Genomic DNA, 20,633 nt, shown 5'->3' on the forward strand with positions numbered 1-20,633 from the left:
TAAATTGGCATATTTAAAATAAATTTACTTATTATTGGAATAACGTTTCTTGAATGTTGTTTAGATTCGAATCTAATTATGTCTAAATGAAAAATCACAACTCATTTAGCAGAACATCGGACCATTCCTTCTCAGGCCAATGAGTTGAGATGTTCTGCTCCGTTTGTTTCTCAAAGGTAAAGCTTCCTGTTAGTTTCATCAAAGCGAACCAAAACATTATTAATATAAATAAAATTAAAGAATTTCCCTTGAACTAAAAAAAAATTGATTAAAACATTTTTAAATGAGTCGTTCTTTATGATAACATTTTTACGCATGGGTAAGCTAATTATTTTTTTAAAAATTCACCCGTACGAAAACAAAAGTTACAATATTATTGCATTTTAATTCATTGTAATTTTATAATTTCATTAATAATTTAATGAATGCTTTAAATTAAACATATCAGTTAGATTGTATCTTCTTAATACTATTTTCGTATTTTAAGAATTCATATAAAATATTACTCGATTATATTATTAATTTACAATAAAAAAGTTACTCAAAATATAGCTACATATTCACTCAAAGAAGTAATTAAGTTTGGATTATGTGAGAACTGAACATAGCTCTTACGTTATTCGGAAATGATGGATGCATTAAATACGTTTAATTATACTATACATTAATATTAATCACTTAATATGTTCTCGGGTTTGTACATTAATTCCTAATTATAATTATTTAATTGACTTTTACTAAACTAACCTTTCCGAGAAAACAAGACTTAATTATTTGATATGAATATTATATTTATTTATTTATAAATATGCTACATAATTATTTGGATTGCTAACAAGTTTTTCTGTTATTTTTTTCTGCTTAAATATATCTAGTATTATATTTAAATATAATACTTTATGAACGATATAATATCTAGATATATGTACTAATCTATTCATAGTATAAATACAGTCAAACCTTTGAAAAACAGGAACATTAAAAAATACCGTTGTTTGGAGGTTCTACTGTATATATTTATATTATGAATAATTACATATAATACTTTATAAATTATGTAATGCCTAAATATATTTCTAACAACTTGAAAATCTAGTTATTATTTTATAATTATATATATATAGTTATGCTTGTAATAAAGTCTAGCACTATAAAAGTAAGAATTTAAAGTTTGTGAATGAATAAGTTCTGATTTTTTCCCCTCTATTATTAAAAACATGTCAGATTAATAATAAAAACTAAATTAACAACAATAATATCCGTATGAAAAGGTTACATTTTAAAAAATTAAAAAAGTTGTCCAATTAAATATAACTTCTTTTAAATGAACTAGACGATAATACAGAATTTTATCAAGTTTCAGGCAGACAAACGTATGTAACTGAGAGAGAAAGTTTCTCGATAAAATCTAGATCACGTAAAACAGACTTATATCTAATAATCATCATCGATCTTACTTGCAATAATAATTAAGCTATTCATTTTAATTTATTTCTTCATTTAGGAAATGCATAATTTATTTTCAACGATTTACTATGAAATATTTTTGATTAAATGAATTCTGATGCCTAAAAACAGTTCAAAAATCTAATAACGTTTCGTTTTCTTCAATTTTTACAGTGTAAATATAGTATATTTATAAAGAAAAGATATAAGGTAAGACGCCATTATGTTGGGACTATTATTTTGGCCAATTTTTTTTTTTTCAGTCAAAATAACAGCCCACCCAAACTTGGAAGGGACCATAATAGGCCCCTACCTTATATCACGTAAATAATTTCACATTTTTTAAATAAAAAAATGCTATTAAATATGATTAAATAATTCAATTAAAATTTTATTTTTTAGCTGGAGAATGCATTAGAGTTTTGGGACTCAAAACACACAAAAATCGGTGAGTAAAATTTTTAAAATTTAATTTCTGTATGAATACATTTAGTAGTGAATGTCGTATTTTAAAATTTGGCGAAAGATGGCGCCACTATGACAATGAAATAGCCGAATTATATCGATGGCATAAACTTGTTAGGCGACATTTTGCCGAATTAAATGATTATTCAGTTCTGTATTGAACTTGTGCGTAGAATGCAACAATTCAGAGATGAGACGAACGATAAGATGATTGGGCTCGGTTATGTATGATCGAAAATTGCAGACTGGATATTACAGGACACATCTTACGCTCTGTTCTCTTCCGATGATTAATGTGCCCGAAGCAGCTTAAGGTTCGTTAATCAAGAAAAGATAGACAGACGGAAAGACAGATTGCTTATCCTTAATAAAGGAAGAGAATTTACTTTCGGTTTTTTAAATAGAAGATAATTGATTTCTACTCTCTTCCAATATAATTCGGATTAATAAATGGTTTCATATCATAATTTTCTGTGAGAAAATACATTTTTTTTTCTATAGGTATAACCTATTCAAAATTAACTAAATTAATTAAATGTGATTAGAATTATTCTGTAATTTTGTATATATATAGCCTATACATTTTAAAATTACAGAAAATAAAAACAAATATCATTTTTTGTAAGTAATTTTAGTATCACGAAACTTTTGTATTTTAAAACAATGCTAAAAATAAGACAAAAGATTCTTTTAAAAAAATATTGATTTAACGAGAATAGCATATTTGTTTTCGTTCTTTAATATGTTTAATTATTGTCGAAAGATAATTTTACAGAAAGTGGTTGTTAAATAATGATTGAAGACAAGAAATTAATAGCAAAATGCAGAAGACACAAAGACATATTACTAGACAAACAGATAAGAATATTCCTCCCTATGATTAGTTATATCTTTTTGATGTGTAACCTTAAAAAATAACAATTTAAATCATTAAAAGCCTTAAATAATCGTGCTGCTTGCCTTAGGCTTGTTAACGTGTTACTTTTAAATGTGCGAATGTAAGAAGTAACTCCTTATTAGATATGAAATAATTAGCATTCGGTATACAATTCGGTGATTGAATCTATCTAATTATCATCACTTCAGTTTATTTCACATGAAAAATATAAAAAAAAGTATGTTCGAAATGAAAAACGACATTGTTCTTTTACGATGCGAATGTTTAAGATAGTGTGTCTTTCTCACAGAATGCAATTTTAAGACATATCATAACAGGTGGGCCTTTTTTTTTAAGATCTCCTTTCCTTCTTGGCACACAATGCTTGAAATATATTCCTCTTAGTCGTCGGAAGCGCCTCCGGACAATGTAAATGTCCTCTTAAGAGAAATTCCCTAAAGGGAGTCAGCCTGGAATACAGCTACTAGTTTCTGTCAAGGATAGTAGCCCAGTACAATCAACCCCTTGTTCGCTTTAACCAACTTTTTGAAAGAGGAAAAGTCTACTAGTCAAAAGATAATTATTTATTCTCCTTTGACGCTTTAGTATTCAAGTAATTTAAAATAAGAAAAGGTCCTTTAAGATGAGCATCTAAGCTATAATTTTTATATTCAGACTAAACAAGATTTGATTTCAATATTAAAAGAGCGCCCATTTTATCAATTAGTTCTGAAAATTTTACGTAAGTAAAAATGTTATATTATAAAGGTTTTTTTTTTTCATTTTACAGTTAATAAAATAAAATTTAATTAATTTAATTAAAGCACTTTTATTATTATAAGTTATATCTTATCCTATAAATTATTTTAAAAGTATTTTTCTTCTTTTATATTTGATAAAACTCTATTATAGGTAGCGGAAATGATTCATTTTGTTACTCATCTAATTATTTTAACTTGTATAACAGCTCCAAATATTAATCTAAAAGGGAAACAAAAAGATTTATAAAAGCGCACTTATGTGAAGTTATTTCATAAAAGTTTGCTTTTAATAAATTATACAAAATACATATATATCTTCGAGTTTATTTTTATAAATAATATAGCATTTATACAGGTTATTAACGCTAATATATATTACTAAATAAGTATTGAAAGTCTGTAAATGACTAGCATAAGAAAAGATTTAATCTGTATAATTCAGTAAAAATTAGATTATAGAAGGCTCTTTATAAAATTATTTAATAGATCTAGGCTAAGTTTAATGAAAAATCTTGGAAAATATTCCCTTAAAAATCGCCATTAATTATAAGTTAAAAATATTTAGCTAAAGATTTTTACAACCTATCTTATATAATATATGTGTGTAATATATATGTTATATAGTGTGTTTTATTAGTGTGTTTATAGGAAATATTTTCATATAAAACAAAATATTTCATTAATGAATGAGTGCACAGAACCAGTCGGACGGGGGAGATGTGCAGATGCACCCCACTGACCTATTTTTTATTTTTATTTTTTTATTTGTCGCGTAATTGACTCAAGAGATTGTTCTGTGTTTGAATTCACTTCTTTTCTCACACTGAAATGATATCTTTTCCGTTTATTTCATAACTCCAATTTATAAAAATAGAAATATTTTGAAATTTATTCTTTATGAAGTAGTTCGTAGCAAAATATTGTAATAAAATTCTCAAAACTTTCCTTTAAGCTGACAATTAGATACAAATCTCTTAGAGAAAATAGGACTAAAGTCATGATATTCTGATTTTATTATCCTGCTAGGTTTATGACTTCAAGTAGCCCAACACTTTTCTTTCTAAACCCAATTTTTAATTACTTTTTATTTAGTACTTTATAATCTATTCAAAAGATTAGGCTCTATTTAAATTATTCTCAATTTTTCTTAGATACTTTATTCTAAATCTTGCTTATATAACATTAATATTTTAATTGAATCAAGTTTAATTTAGTAGAAGCATTATAGAATTATTTAAGATATTTCACACATTAGTCATTATTGTTTATCAAGAAGATAGTGTTACCTGATATTATAAAAGATATCAAATTTCAATACAAAGTATATGGCTATTATTGCAAGAAATTCTATTTTATCGAGATAAATATTATACATTATTTAAAACGCTTTACACTCTAACGAATGTTTATGTATTATGGCCAAATTTACATAACAGTTTTACTATATTGACATTATTTTTATATAATCACAGGAATTGAATATGAAATTTACAAAATAATAGTTTTGAAGAATACATTAATGAAAAAAATAGCTTAATAAATTTTTAAAATAAAGATTGCAATGAAAATTTATTAAATTTAAACATAATAGATATAAGTTTCATATTAAAAATATATACTTTTTTGTAGGTCTTCCTATTACTGCAATTTAATAAAAATGTAAAGAATTTATCTCTTTCTTCTATATAATTTTTATTTAATTTATAAATGGATATTATAACTTACGTTTATATTATAGCTGAGTGACAGTTGATTTGTAGATTTTGTTCAAGACCGATTCTATTGTTTTGGGGAGTTCTCATTTCTTAATTGAGATAAGTCATGTGTATGATATAAGTTCACATTTTTGAACTTATCACTTCATATATGAATCATAGTAGCGCATAAATTATAATAATTACAATTTTCTGCTTTAAAAATTTGATTTCTCCCACTTACTCTAAAATTTTCGTTATGTAAAAACTGGGTTTTAAAATACAGTATTGTATAGTATTATAAATTTAAAACATTTTTTCAAATTTAAAAAAAAAATTCCAGTCGATTACTTCAAGAGAGTTGGTATTGCGTGTTAAGTGTTGCGCTTTTTCTATTTTTTTACTCAATGTTATTTTCAATATATTTTAACAGCAAATTAACAAATTTTATTAATTTATGGCACAATAATTAATTTAAAAAATTAATGCTAAGTATTGCGTTAATTTAAAAATGTGCATATGAAAGTTAACATAAGCATAACAAACTCCATATCAAACGTGATGTAAACTTAGAAAAGTACCGTATTACGTTCAATTCCTTTCAAGACGGGAAAATTTTTCCCGTGTTGAATGACAAAATCCACTTAAAGAAGTTTGAGTCACAGGTATATAGCCTATATCCTATAATTGTTTTTTTAGATTTCTCGAAATTGTAATTTACGTAAACGCTACCGGATTAAGGGTGTTCCCGGATTAGGATTTCCGACTACACTCAAATGTATTCACAGTGCGATGATTCCATATATTGAAATGCATATAATAATGATAAAATGAAAGATCGTGTGTTCTTATATTAATCTGTAAGTAAAAAAATGAGAAAATATACATAAAAATTTGATTTGATTGCGTAATAAGCGCGAAAGTATATTATATTTCACTTGCTTGACTTAATTCATTAAAATAAAAGATGAAATACTGTAAGGTACTCTTACTGTCTGCCAGTATGTCTTCTTTTCTTGAGAAATTTGACCTCATAAAATATGATATAATTTATTATTAAATTTTTAATTACTAATCTGAATTTAGAGATCATTTTAAACCAGTCTTATAGAATTTCATGTTTCTAAGTTCAAGTGTTTGTATAGATATTCTATGTAAATTTATGTTTATGTACGAAGAGATTATACAGCAAAGAGATAAGTTATTGTTTTAGAATGCTTTAACTACTTATAATAGTCAAATCTCTTTTTCCCCGCTAAATTATTATATTTACATTTCGAAGAAACTTAAATGAATGACGTAAAACTTAAATAGTCCAAAATTGAAAAGAGGATAAAGATTGGACCTAGTTAAAGCTTATGTATATAAATAATTCATACATATATACAGTACACATATATTGATATTTTATATATACATAGACTATTATTACAGGTTATTATTTTTTATACATTCATATATATAATAACCTACAGAATACAAATGTATAGGACACATAGTTTTATATTGTATGATTTATAAGATGTTTATATTTTTGAATATACTGTAGCTTTATTATCGTTGACCTTAAAAAACGACTAACTGTAACAAAACTCCTAATATAGTAGTATTCTTTAAATTGTAAAACGGTCTACAACTCTAGACTAACGGTTCCTTAACCTACCCACATACCTCTTTCATAAAACTGTTAGTATCTTTAAGGACTTGGATTAAGAACATTTTAAATCATTTAAGTATAAAGTTCTTTTAAATTGAAAAATTGCTGATTTAAGATTACATTTAATAGCCATTACATGGAATGGCTTCGTATACCGCAGATTGAGTCTCGGCACAGAACAGTAAATGAAATAACTAACAATCTTTATTGATGAGTTTATGCGAAAGTTAATGTTCATATCTATTATAAGCTTTCGTAATAGGAGAGAAAAGCTTGATAACTTAGAATATTAATTTATTCTAAAGAAATATGACTCATATATTTCAGTTATGATCATAACTACGTAATAATTACTTATGATGAATGTCATTAAAGAAGATTACCGTTTATTATTATTTACTCTATAAAAACTCCGCTACTCCATATTAATATATGCACATTATCTATGAGGAATGTGGACATGTTTATCCTTGGGTCAATGTCATGACTTTGTGAAAGTAAGATAATAGACTGGACAGTCAAGGTTATAAACTGCATAAAAATACGCATTAAATATGAAAGACAAGAACTGGATCTCGCTCTAAAGAATTTATTTATGAGATTACCTTCATGGATAACTATTGGCCCACAGGCCTTGAGACCTAAATATTGTTTATTTTCAAAAACGGTTTAGGTTTTGAGATCTCAACTTTTTTTTGTTGTTTTTTTTGTTTTTTACTGTGTCGAAGCTTCTAAATTTGGGCATTTAATATACGATTATCTTTATCTCAGCCGATATGTTAATCAACTTGAAAATCCTGATATTTCTGATACAGATTAAAGATTATAAAATTTATATTTTGCCATATTTTGGTTATATTTTCGATTGTAACAAATTTAAACTTTTTCTGCTTTTCATTTGTTATAAATTTGTACAACAGCATACCTTTTGTTATATTTTTCAGCCATAACGTCCTTCCTATAGTTATGGGAGCAAGAAAAGAAGATTACGAGAGAAGTGCACCTCCTCATTCATACATACACGTGGACGATTTCGAGTCTCCTCGTCAATTAGCAGACTACCTAATCAAACTTGACCAAAACGATACTTTGTACAACGAATACTTCAAATGGAAAGGTAACGGTGAGTTCATCAATACCTATTTTTGGTGTAGAGTATGCGCCATGTTGCACGCTCCACCCAGACCTAAATCATATTCGGACATTCAAGAGTGGTGGTCTTCTAAAGGAACGTGCACGATGGGTAGTTGGAACAATCCAATTGACGACAGATAGTGTCAGAAGACGAAGTATTCGTGCAAGTCTTCCACTCATCAATGGCTCTAGTCGTTGTCTTCCAAGAAGAGTAATCTTCTCATTTTTGTATCTTGTGGCTCATATATATTTATATACATTGCATCTCTTAAGTTGGTATGATTAAACTTACATTTTTTTTTTTTTTTTTTTGCTTTATTTACATTATCTGAAATAAATTATTTATTTACAGATGCAAATTGTTCTCATTTTAGAAATTTTACGTTAAAATTTCTACTTGGTTCAATTAATTCGTCATGAAATATTTAATTTAATAATTAAAATTTCGTGTAATATTAAGTACAAAATAAATTAGTTTAGGAAAATTTCGCATACATTTACATTTTAAAAGTATATCTAACCGGGCTGTCTACTAATTACTTGTACAATTTTTTTATTTCCTTTTAAACCTTCTCTTCCCATTGCGTATAATCATGCACTTTTAACAAACCCTCCCCTTTAATTACGTGTACAATACAATAGTTCATGAGTCCCCCGACAAAGTTATGCAAATATATTGTAACTGATAGTTTACTCAAAACTAGTAAATCAGTCTTTTAAGAACAAATACCAAAACAAAATCCTTGTAGACAATGCCTCGATCCCCTCACTTCCTGTCGTATAAAATGATGAATTTTTCGCGAACTTCTCCTTAAACTGTACACGTAATTAATGGACGATCCCACATAAAAATAAATCTTTTGTAAATAACAGCCGTTCAGCTCATTAAAAACTATAAAGAAAGCTTGGCGATTATTCAGATGACAGAATAATACTAATTGAATAGGGCGCTATTCAGTGTTGATTCTGTCTTTCGTAGACGTTTTGTCAACGTTTCACTGAATACAAATAATTGTATATGACCTATATTTTCCTTTCTTCTTAATGTATATGAAGGCAGTCTTATCAGATTTTGAGTACTTATTGCACATTTTATAATTAACGACAGATAAATTCTGTTAGGTAAAGTTATGTAACAAGTAACCTTTCATAAAACTGAATGCATTGTGCCAGTTGATGATGGTAACTAAATTCTGGAGCATGCTTATTTCTAAATAAGTTTTTATCCTAAAAGAATAATTTAGAGAAAAAGAATAATTGATACAAAATAATTTAAGATACCTTAAATTATTTTGTATCAATAGTTCTCAACCAATGGTATGCGTGCCGTTCGGATACGCAAGAAAGATCGGTTGGAGCTACAAGTGTATAGACAGAAGACTCGGGTGGTAGTCGAGTGAAAACGGTTGAGAACCGCTGCTCAATGTTATTTACAGTAGAATAAGTTACAAAAGTCGCAAAGCTGTTTTCGTGGGCACATTGCTAGTAAAGCGACTTTAATAAAGCAGTTAAAGCTATGTATTAAAGACGCTTTACTAGGCAATGCGCCCTACTTACATGGAAATTATGCATTAAAAAAGACAATCAACTAATTTAAATAGATATTTTCACTAAAAATTAACCTCAGTATGCTAAAAATAAAGTTGAAACATAATCTGTAAAATTGCTTACACTTCTCATATTATTTTGCAGGCATTGCTTTTTATAATTTCTTCGGGGGATTCGGGATGACGTACACGTGGTGTGACATGAATGACATTTATTCCACTTTTTCTCATGTTTTGTTTGCTTTTTCTAATAGCATTATCGGGAAGCTGAAGATGACAATGTTTACAGCAACAAGGACAACCTATATCGCGACCCGGATAAATACCTCCATTTAGAAGAGATGATTCTGGTTCAGTGAATCTCAGTCTACGACTTGCGGATTCTAAAGGGGGTGATGTCTGGCAAGCTACCGCTTTCGGTATAGGCCAAGATTGTTGAAAATCTGCAGGATTTAATGGTTCCGTAACGTCTATAATAGGATTATTATAATCGCTACTTCCAGTACTGAGTGGAGAAAGAGGTTGTAACCGAGAAACCTCATCAAATGTAACTGGAGAATAGAGGGAACGAGTTTCTCCAGATTCTGTAACGGGTGCTAAAGAGGGAGGTTTAATTTCTTCTTGTTTATCTGCTATTTTTGACGTTCTTCCTCNTTTAATACAGTAAAGTTTAATGTATTTATGAATAGTATATATAACATTTCTGCTGAAAAATATAATCTTTCAATTCAGTAACATGAATAAAACGATATTCTATCAAACTTATTTTATATTTGCCATACTGATGCTGATATTTAATTTTCAAAATGAAGAAAATTAGCAAAGCAGAGATAGTTTATCATCAAGTACAACTTTCTAATCAGACTGTAATCATATAAACAATATCATAAAGTGTATCACGTGGCCTGGGCCACACCAATGTAGTTCACAAGACCAGTGGGTCAATAGAGGAACCGGAAGATGCAAAAGCCTGAGGGGAAGCGTCCTCGTTGTGAAAAGAGGACGTGTATGTGTGTGAGTGTGTATGTATGTATGCGCAAAGGTGGACGTCCCAAAGTACAGTCCATTCATCCCTATCGGAATTGGTTTACGTTTCTCGAGTTCCTTCACATTGGTCGTGAAGGTACAGATTGTTCGATACGCCTGACTACGCACGTGAAAGAAGCGGAACCCCCTCGATGTTTATCAGCTTCTCAAGAGCGAAAGTAGCCACCCCCGCCTAGACAGTTGGAGCGTTAACGTGCGAAAGACGTCTTCAGTTTGCTTAGAAATATCTTATTATGTTAGTTTTGCGTAGGGAATACTGAGCAAATTCTTGATGGATTGCTTAGGTAGGAATATTGTTCACTATGTAATGATTATAATTAAATTGTTATTTTAAATATATAAAATAAATATGTATATATTTAATTAACTTATTACATTTAATTTTTCTATAATTTCATTCAGTTACAAAATATTTATTCAGTTACAAAATATATATTTAGTTACAAAATCATTTAATTTTTTAAGACCGCTCTAAATTTCTATTGTTACAAAATTAGATATTAAATAACAACAGATTTTAATCTCAATTTAGCCTTTAAAGAATAACTTTTATATCACTTTTTTTTTATAGAAATAAGCATTATAATTTTGCTAATTTTTAAAATTTATTTTAAAAATCTTCTTAAGAACATTTTTAAAATACTATATTAGTTTAATATATAGGATTTATTTAAATCTAATATGCTAAACTAATTAAGCTGCTTTCAAATATTTTAATCATAATTGATATTCTGTAATAAAATTGTATTAATAATAAATCTAAATGTAGTCTATACATAGGCCTATGTAAACTTTTATCACTACCTTAAAATATAAATAAAGCTTGTCTTATATTTTTAAATATGAATATAAGCCAAGCAAATATAAACTCTTAAACATATTTCAAATCACATAAGTTATACAGACTTTATATTATAAATATAAGTGTTTAAATATTATAACGCATATAATTTGTGTTATTAGAAAAATATATCTTAATTATTTTATAACTTATAGTTGCTTAAACTGTAATAATAATTATTTAAAATTATATAGAAATATTTTAAAACTTTATAGAAAATTTTTCAGTAAGAAATTAAAGATTTATTAAATAGTACTGCATTTTTATAATTAAAATTAATAAGGGTATTAATTAAAACTAATTAATATAAATATATCTTTTTTACGCTAAATATTTATTACTTTCTAAAGTAAGATATTTTAAACATAATTTTATCAAGTATTTTATAGGAAATGATTTTTATAATTGTTAATTGCAAATTTATAACAGGAATTTTCTATTTTTTCCAATTACATTACAGTTTGTTAATTACATTTTTCGTAAGGGTCACATCCTTTATTTTTTTTAACGTTATGCATCCATACAAGACATTATAATAAGCAAATGATGTAACAACATTGCTGAGAGAACTAATAGATCGATGATGGTGGGTAATAAGGAAATTTTGTAAAACAATAGTTCCTACAGAATAACTTCCTGAATGGACATTATTATTAAACAAAGACTGGTCAACGTGACAAATACTGGAAGGTTGCCATCTTTATAAACTCTTAATTCTTCAATTACATGATTAGTTATTTTCGAACAATAGTTATTTGTTACGAAAGAAGTCATCATTGACAAATGGACAACCATGACTAGTCCATTGTTGTACCTTTTGGCGTTAACAGGAAGAACTGTTTTAGTCTTTGTTTATTTCTATGTCCATTACACGGATTTGACCTCCGAGTTATGAGTACAAGGCAATATTTAACTGAACATCTAAATATATTCTTCTCTATCAACTTTGAGGTTGTCATATATTGCATAGAATTCTTATTCAGTCTCAAGCAACGGAAAATTTACATTTAAAATATAAGAAAATAATTTATTTTTAACAAGATTACAAGCCCTAAAACTTTATTAAAGATGAATAAGTTTGCAATTTTATGGTGTAATATTAAGTCATTATTTGTTAATGTTCTGTGAAAAAAGTATAGTCAGTTGAACAAGAAGGATAATGACGAAAAATAATAGAGGATATAAGGAAATGATACACTGGGGATCTTTTTGGAACTGGAAAATAATAAAAGAATACATTTTAATGATAGTGTTGATATTGATGATAATATCGTTTATAAATGGGACATCGAATGTCGTTACTAAAAGCATAGTTTTCTATAATAAAATGAACGAAAACGAATTTAAATTAATTTAGAATTATAATAATTCTTATTAATAAAAGTATTTATTATCTAAAAGTTTATTCTTTATATATANTAATAATAAGAAGAAGTTATCTTTATTCGAGGAAGTTGAAAATAATTTCTTCTCAAGAACATTTTTCCGGTTGAAACAAAAATTTTATTCGAAATTCTCAAAAATAATTTCAAAAATTTTAAGATTATTTCATGAAGCAAAGCGTATAATAAAGCAGAGCAAGTGTGAGAACAAGAGAAATTTTAGTGTGTTCAACAAAGCATGTGATCTAATGTATGTCCATTTATACATAGAATTTCTAAAAAGCTTATATTTTAAGTTCTTAAGCTACATTTTAATTTAAAATTTATTGATATTTTAATTTGAAAAATTCATTTTTTACTTTCTTATTTGTATTTTTATTCATTTATTTTATAAATATTTAGACCTATATATTGATTTATCAGCTAATTGTATCAACGAAACTTATAAAAACTTATAATTTTTTTATTGAAAAAATTTTTGTTATTCTTTAAAATATCAATAAAATGCTTTTTGGCTAGTTTTGAATATTTAAAAAACAAAAACTTTGATCGAAATGGATAAGAAAGATAATTATTTTCCTGTGAGTGATTTTACTGATTATGTAACTGTATTTTCTTTATTATACTTATCGGATATACTAAAAAACAAGAGAAAAATCTCTATATTGTATATATATTTTCACATTAACTAAGTTCATATCTTATTTGGATCTAAATATTGATATATTTTAAACAGATTTATCATTCTGCCACCGTAGATAGTTATCAACTACACTCTTCTAAATTTAAGAAACAAGCTTTCAAGCTGTACATTTTGTTATTATGAAAACAGATTAGTTTCTTTTCTCGCATATAATTTATTAGAGGTGCTTTCGAGGTATCAACTAATCGCAAACTAAGACAGTACAATGTACTTTTTTTTTTGTTTATTGAATTTCAATAGGGCGAGGCAATGAAGGAACAAATCCTTAGGCAGATAAGAGGCTCTTCAGGGGTATAAGTTTGTTTCTATCATACTTGATCACCTAATTATCTATTGATAAGTCTTATTTATGGCATATACATTATATAGTAATAAAATATTCTAAATTAGGAAGAGAATCTGCGGTGATATTTTGTAAATGGATTTATTATATCTTTTTCGAGTCCATTAAATTATTTTTTAATGTAGTTTAAAACATTTTACTTGAATTTATAGATACATTTTGAATTAATGACTCTACAAATTATGATATAGGTTTAAAAGATTTTAATTTAATTGCATTGCTTTAAATGCATATTAATAGTTACATTTAAAAAATGAATCAAACTTTATGTAAAGGTTGTAATTATTTGTAACAACAATTCAACTTTAAATACATTTAAAATATTGAAGATTAAAAACACGAAATGTTCTTTTTCCAGACAAAATATGTTAATATGGAGTTTTAAAATTTTAGTTTTAGACGTTATTAAGAAAGCATGATTAGACTTACTCATAAGTTCCGCCTAAAAAACATTCAAGGTGTCATTATTCTCTGCAATTTTGAACAAACCCATTATTTGATTCACATCCTGTTTCTACAGTTTTTGTATCAATCTCCTAAGAATAAAATGTCTGTCCTAGTTATCACCTTTGAATGACTGTGTGGATTATAATGGTACACGTACTCTAATATAATTATATTTTGACGATGAGTAAAAGAACGTTAAACTTGTGCAGAAGATCAATATGAATTGTTATATAGGTTTATTAAAGAATTAAAAAATTTTTTTTTGCCTTTTAACAGGATTGTTTTTTCCTTTTGCACTTAACGAAATAAATTCTTGTAATCAGAAGTAATAGATTTTCGTTAAATCAATTATTAAATAATCTGACACTTTTGCTTTATTCCTATTATCAATTTTATGACCTGTTAAGATGAAGACAATGACCTAAAGTTCTTGTGTTGTAATGATAGTTCATTTTCACACGGTAATAAAAACAATCGGCTCGAAAAATAAAATAGGCCCCCTACATATAATATATATTATCAAATGTGTGTTAGATACATGATTTTCCAATTTTAGCACAGCAAAACAGATCAACGTATGTTTATTAAACACAATTTTATCTGTTATAATAGCGAGTCTATACTATATCATAGTACTGAACGTTGATATATGAAATTTACTTAGGATAAAAAGAAACATGTTAATAATCCATATTATTCTGTAACTTATTATTAGAAACAAGTTTATAGTAACTTACTATAGCAATGTGTGCAAAGTCATTGTTTATTCTTTTTACAATCGAAAAGCATTTATTCACATTTTCTTTAGTTTCTTACAATTGATGGCCATTATAAAAGAACATTAAACAGATAAAAACTCTATTTTTTAACTTACTTAAGGATATTTCTGTTTAAAAGTTAATTACATTATAAGCGTTTTGTGAAACAGCAAGAATGAGTAAATTAATTTCTTGTCTTATTCAATGTTACATTATTTTCAGTTTATTTTTTAAAAATTAAAAATACTACATTAAATATTGCAAAAAGTAATGATTTCAAGTATATACTTATGTACAATAATTTAATAATCTCTTACAATAAAAACTTTAGAGTATTGTCATGGTAATATTTTGTAACATTTCTAGTTTAAAAATTTTTAAAAATATAACTTAAATTAAGTAGAAACATTTGAAGAATTGAATACATTTGAATGAAAAAGAAATACTGTAAACTTATTACTAAATTTGCATAATAATGATACACAGTAAAAAGTCAATGTGCATTATTCCATGTAATGGAATATATTCAAATTTAATTCTAGATTATTGCAACTGCAAATCTTTTTAAACATATGGTAATATTTACCATTCAAATATGAAGATAAGATAAAAGTAAAACTGATGAACTGTTGAACTTGCACTCATTTCGTATGAAATGCGTGGCTTCGGGATTATGATTACCGTCTCTAATAACAAGAATTATAGAATAGTTATCTATCACGTTACACAATAGGTGTAGACTTCTTTCCTGTTGATCTGTCTACCAAATGCTTTTAGGAAATTATCATGTTAACTGAACCATTCACACAAACTTATAAGTTCATATAAATATTTAAATAATTTAATGTCTTTTGAAACAATAAAAGAAATATATTGTTTATAATTGAAAATCTGTCACATTATAATTATTATATTAATATCAGATTTTATATTATCAAAAACTATTTAGTAAAAAACTATGTTCTATATTACATAAAGTTAATTATAACTATTCTATAAATGTAAGAAGTGATACAGAAAAATTACTTGTCTTCCCTTCAGTAAAATAAATGTAATAGATATGTTTTAAAAAATGAAAAAAATATATATTAAATACCTTTTCATAGAGAAGCAACTACCTGCAGGACAAACTGTACATATTACATTGAAGTCAAACTACCTTATATACACGAAATGAAATGAATATAGAAACATAAAAACTCTTTTATATAAATTATGTTGTTTCGAAAACTTATGATGAAATAATAAACCATATAATATTATTGTTCCTCTTTCTTTTCTTTAAAAACAAAAATATTACTGGGCGTATGAAATACATTCATTCCATGTTACATTATTAAATTTATGTCTTTTTGCTATTTTAGCAGCAAAATCGATATTTTAATGAAAAAAATTATGTTCTAAGATTTAATTTTTCAGAATATTTCAAGATAGAAGTTTTTTATTTCTTTATTGTTAAATACTAAAATTTTACTATTGCTTTATGATATTTTAATCATTTTCATCTAAATAGCTGTGTATTACTTTTAAGCATATATATAATTTTAAAATATAAAATTTTTAATGTTAAAATGTTTATAACACGTAACTAAACATTTGAATTCAATATTTTATTCAAAAGCAAAGTAAAAGTCCTCTACAAAATAATTTCCTATATTTAGGCCTATATTAATTAAAAATTAAAATACTATAAAATTTGGAATATACTTTTAATTAATACATCATTTTTAATATTATAAAAGTGAACTTTGATCCGTATAGGATTTCACATCTATAATTGAATATAAAATATTGATGTAAAAGAGTTTTAGATTACAGTCAATTATTGTTAATGATACTGTTTATCGTTATTGTGGGTTGTCTCATTTTTTCTACGAAAACAGATTATTTTATATTTGAATATCCAAAATATAGGAAATGTTAGAAGTTTTTCAAAAATTTTATTGTAATCGAATACTTGTTTAATTAATTTTGACATGGATAACTGGTTTATTGATCAGTATCTCTCTACAGAATATTAACTGAATAAAATGCTAATAAATCATTAGATCATTCGTTATTATCACCATGTTTTAAGTTAATTATAAATTTCTAAGAAAGTTGTATTGTTTTTTTTTTTAATTAAGATGAATATATTTTTCATATTCTTCCTCAGGTAATATATTTTCCAAACAGTTGTGGAACAAGTACGAGGAATACCAGTGCATATTCAGGAGTACGACATTGCCGTAAGTACTTATTTTCTTTTTTTTCAGACAAAATTCTCTTATGTAATTTACTTGAACTTACGCAATAATTAGGTAATTGCATAAGATTTCAGTCGCCTTAAGCAATTACCTAATTATTAAGTAAATTCTTATGAAATATCACTTAAATCGTTTACAAAAAAGTTAAATAATGTCTGTATCCGCTCAGTCATCAGTTAATAACCTCTTTTCTTGTTTTGAATAATCGTGTAATTTTTGTCTTCTCGTTTAAAATTGATATTATATTATAGCCTAATGAATTTTTAATGCGATGATATAAGAGCTAAGTTGTAGAACCTTTCATTTCTCTGGCAGCGTGATTGACCTTTAAAGAGTTAACAAAAATATCCAAAGAAGCATGATCTAGCAAATCATTAAAAGTTCTTTTATCTCAGCAAGTAATTATGCCGATCGACCTAGTGATGAAGCCGACTAGAAAATGGGCACAACATCCTATAAACTCAATCGGCGCTTGAGGCTTTCTTCTGGTTCCCATCGTTCTTCCTCGACTAGAAAAGTAAGCGTGTAAATAGGTGTGCCCCGTATCTCGATTACAAGTACAGAAACTGGTAAGATTACGCAATAATTAATAAGCATTAGACATCGAATGGGTGTGGTAGGAAAATGATCGTCGAAGAATTCAAGGTCGAGGATGTCTGGTCAATTCGTGACTGGGTTCAGGACGCCCACAATCCTTTACTGTCCCACTTTTCTCAAAAACTTTTCTTCTTAGAATTTAAGTAGGCGGTTTTGTGTAGACCGGACTATTATCTTAAAATAGACAATTCTCTTTTTACAATGCTCAGACGATTACACACGCATCAGGCATCTGTGGGAATCACCGATACGAATGTTGGTTAATAATTCCTATACTTGTTTAAATTTTAATTTCGTGTCATCTATTTATATACATTTAATTATTTATAATTATAGAAATACATTATTATTGCAGCATTATACGATAACAGCAAAGAAATATTTAAGTTTCGTTTTTTTTTTTCTTTCTTTTTATTTCGGTATACTTTTAAAAAATAAAAAGATATTTTATAAAATTTTAAAACGAATTTTTAAAATGTTCTTCATAAATAAACAGTATTAAATTAATGTATTTTTAATACTCAGACAAAATATTTTCTATTTTAATCAACTGAGAAATCGAAATTTATTCATCTCCATCGACTCGCTTTTATCTTAAAATTTATTTTTAAGCATTAATAATAAAAAATAAAATAAGATATCTTTAGAAATTATTAATGTCTTTTTCCATTAGTTTTAGGCGTTCCGAATAATGATAATATTAATTGCAAGAATATAAAATTACAAAAAAATAAATATATTATTGTAATTTAATATTCGATTCCCAGTTGAATGATTATAAATTTTGACTGCTTACTACTGTACTTGTCTAATTATGTAAAGTTTTGAATAATCCGATTAATTAAAAAAATCTGAGAAATCTGATATATCGAATCGCGGAGAATTATAATGAATAGTTTAACATACGGTTGACGTTGAGCTTATCGATAAATTTTGTCTTTTGTTTTATCCTTTGAAGTCTATGGCGGTATCTGTTCTACAAATCGCACATTGCCCTTTCCACGCATTGAAAAGTTTTGTTTTCTACAAATCAGGTTATGTTCAGATATCAGCTTTCCTTTGACCTGCCCTAACCTTATTCATATACCTTGTTTTTGACACGACCCCGGAAAACACCTCCCATCACATTTCCGTTTTCCATAGATAAACTTAAGTTCATCAAGTTACATGATCTTGTCGTGATGTCTGTATTACAGACGGCTTCTTTGACTTTGGCCCTATTTCTCCCTTTTTTTTACATTGTCAGGAAAATTTATTATTAATTTTAGTGCTACATTTAACATTTGTAAGATACAAATTTTTGTAGATCTAACTTGTAACAGACATGTCAGAAAGTTTGCTACATGCTACATTATCTAACAGGAAAATTTCTTAAAAAACGAGTTCTTGTAATGCTTTAAAAGCACTTAAATTGAATGTATTTTATTGGATTAAACTTAATCGGAAAAAATAATCTAGAAGAAGCTAGAAAGAAAAGACTTTATAGCGATACGATAATGTTTATTGCTCGATTTATTATACATTTAAATGTTTAATGCTTTCGTTTAATCATTTGATAGTGTGATTAGAGAAGAATTATCATTTTACTGAGACCTTAATTATTACTATTTAAAATAATTTTGGTCTCTCAGTCGATTAAACATTCAATAAAATTCGATTCTTGGTTTTAGTAGTTGTAAATGAAGAAAAAAATAAATGTTTTATTCGACATATTTTTTTTCTAATAAAAATGCAATGTCATGACAATGATTTTCGGTTTGTCTTAGTTTTCTAAGTAGAGAATATTGAATATTTTATAGAATATTCTAAAATATCATTAGTTAAAAATTTTAAATGTTTAAATTCGGTTTTTTATAGCCTAAAAATTTATAATTAATATTTTATTTTATTGATACAAACTTAATTTTAGAAAAGAACGATTTTTGATAAATTTAATTATAAAACAATATTCATTTATTTAAATGTTTCGTTCGTAAATTATAAAGAAGAATATTTTCGAAAAATACATATTTATATATTTTTTAATTTTTAGTTTATTACGAGAGAAAGAGCAAAATGACGAAGATTTTGTTGCTCTGTGCCAATTGAGACAAGGTGCTGCCAAATATTCATTGGATGGTCTTTTACATTTGCCTGTAAGTAAATTATTTATAATTAGGAATATAGAGATTAAGTATTGAAAATTCAATAAGAAAATTCCATATACAACAAGAAGGTATTAAGGCGATTATTTTCATCTCGAATATTTCAATATAATTTTATAATGCTAATTGATATAAGAAGAATTCGTATTGAAAATAAATAGTATAAACTCTCGGAAATATAAACAAAATTAGTTTTTGTTATATATTTATTATTACATATCATAGGATGTCATTTTGTTAATGAGGGGGAAAATTATAATTAAAAATAGTCAAGAGTACTTTATAACAGATTCAACCGGTTGTTCACTCATTTTTTTTTATCACATTGTGTGACCAGCTTCTGTATTCCTTCTGGCGATTTGTTCATTTAAATTTGGATAGTCACATGTTCTCCCGGAACAGTGAACTAGACCCGATAAACCTTAAATCTAATTAATTTACCATCGCTTTTCCAGTCGCCATCTTTCGTCTGGACGTTCGGACATTATCGAAACGATTTTTTTTCTCCAGAAAATTGGGAAATTAATTTATGATTTTACGAAAT

General features: G+C 26.5%; 1 protein-coding gene across 1 annotated transcript in view; it reads left to right on the forward strand.

The window, feature by feature from the left end:
• The window catches only part of LOC111622430 (rho GTPase-activating protein 20-like), a 67,898-nt gene that overhangs the window by 5,838 nt on the left and 41,427 nt on the right, over positions 1 to 20,633 (forward strand). The window contains exons 2-4 of the mRNA XM_023364806.1: positions 1,849 to 1,894; positions 17,258 to 17,330; positions 19,978 to 20,080. The gene's annotated coding sequence lies outside the window, so the exon portion shown is untranslated. The remainder of the gene's footprint in view (positions 1 to 1,848; positions 1,895 to 17,257; positions 17,331 to 19,977; positions 20,081 to 20,633) is intronic.

The sequence above is a fragment of the Centruroides sculpturatus genome, unplaced genomic scaffold (assembly GCF_000671375.1).
Source record: "Centruroides sculpturatus isolate CEXI.00-Female unplaced genomic scaffold, Cexi_2.0 scaffold195, whole genome shotgun sequence".
NCBI lineage: Eukaryota > Metazoa > Arthropoda > Arachnida > Scorpiones > Buthidae > Centruroides > Centruroides sculpturatus.